The sequence below is a fragment of the Mesoplodon bidens genome, assembly GCF_964165515.1.
Source record: "Mesoplodon bidens genome assembly, chromosome: 3".
Taxonomy (NCBI): domain Eukaryota; kingdom Metazoa; phylum Chordata; class Mammalia; order Artiodactyla; family Ziphiidae; genus Mesoplodon; species Mesoplodon bidens.
Genome location: NC_138178.1, coordinates 168248349 through 168250250, shown reverse-complemented (window position 1 = coordinate 168250250; position 1902 = coordinate 168248349).

The following is a 1902-nucleotide window of genomic DNA, read 5'->3' as shown; positions in this document are numbered from 1 at the left end:
CCAGGGTGATGGGCTGGGAGTGAAGGCAGGAACGCCCAGTGCCTTTTCAGGTGGAGCCATGGCAAGGAAGCCTCTTCCAGATGTATCCTGTTATCCCTGTCTGGCCAACTTCCTTACCTGGAGAATGGAACTCAGATTGGGACACCACATTTTAAGGCTAGAAACCAGTGAGATCCATTCAGAGAACAGAGACGCATTAAAGAAATCAGAATTGCTGAACTTGGAGAAAAGACAGCCTGCAGGGGCCAAGAACCCTGTCTTCAGAGACTTGAAGAGAGTCCTGGGGGTGAAGGACTTGACAATTAGCTTTGTTCTTGGAGACACCAAAGTTAGGATCAGTGAGGTGCCAAGAAGAGTTGGTTTCCAATTAATTTTTCCAATTTTTGAATAAAGTTGTTTTTCCCCTCTGGTTATAAAAGTTAACGATGCTTATTGCAGAAACTTTGGAAAATATGCAAAAGTAAAAAGAAGAGAATTAAAAATTAGAATCCTCCAACCCAGAGGATGGGTTGATGGACATGGCAGAATGGAGTTCCTAATCCTTTTTCAACAGCTCAGCGTTCCTCAGGAACCCAATTCCTGCCCAGCGGGTGGATTGGCTCCCCACACGCTGGTGATTCTTGGATTAGAGAGAGCATGGAATCTGAAGAAGTGTGAGGGCGTATCTGACAGCTCTTGCTGTAATACTGTGTAACAAACAACCTCCAACTTCACTGGCTTACAATTATAAGCATTTATTTTGCACTCTGTGGTCCGTGGATTTAGTGAGGATTGAATGGTGTCGGTGGATCCGAGCTGCAGGTTGGTCTATGTCAGCTCCATGTGGCTCTCATCCCCCTGCAACCAGGAGGCTCCCAGAGGCACACAAGCCCCACTGCACAATACGTCTTAAGCCTCTGCTTGTGTCATAATCCACTGACATCCCATTGGCCAAAGCAAGTCACAGGACCAACCCAAAGCCAAGAAGTGAATCCTGAGCCTCTGGCAGGAGCACGGATGTAGACGCCACCATAGCGGGTGGAGACTAGGGACCACTTACTCAATCTACTGCACCTGGTGGGTATAACACTTCCCACTCCACCCCAGGGTCAGGATCCTCCCACTTAGAAGCACTGCCTTAGTCTATTTCCTTCTTTTACATATATAATTTTTACTAAATTCAGTTTATATTCAACTTTTTAAAAAATGCTTGCTTTTTTCACTTAACTTTACACCCTATAGATAATTTTCCTTACATTAAGTATTTTTGAAAACATGGAATTTAATGACTGCAGAATTATAAAATCATAAAGTTTTGCATCATTGACTGAACTTGTCCTCCGAGATATTGAGTTTGTATCCAGTTTGGCTACTGTAAGTAACAATGAGGTGGACATTTTGGTACGGACACCATTTCTGTATTGTAATGGGCATTTCTGGCTTGTGCTTGCCCAGCGCCAGGCCTCACCTCCCTGTGATAACAGCTGCCTGATTTCCCTTTGGGGAACCCTTCTTTCAGTACATATGGTTGGTCTCCAGCCATGGAAGATACTCCACCTCACAAAAACTCAAACGAAAATTTGATCAAGTCCTGGAAATCAGAGCATGGAATCTCCCCTCGTTACAGAGATTCATTCAGGATGGACAGGGAGCCTAGGCCTAGCCGATCAGAGATTTGTTTAGAGCGACACCTGACCCGAGGTGATCCAATTAGAATAAATCCTGGGAATTGCCAGGGTTTACTGGGAAGAGACATTCTCTCTTTTCCTCTGACTTCCACTTTAAAGGATGCAGGGCCGAGGTTGTTGACAGCCATCTTGTTTATGCTGAGCCTGAAAATGAAGCCAAGCTGTCGCAGAGCAGAGCCCACAGATAGACTAGATTCTGTTGCCACTGAGTTCCTGATCAAGCTGTTCCTGAAGC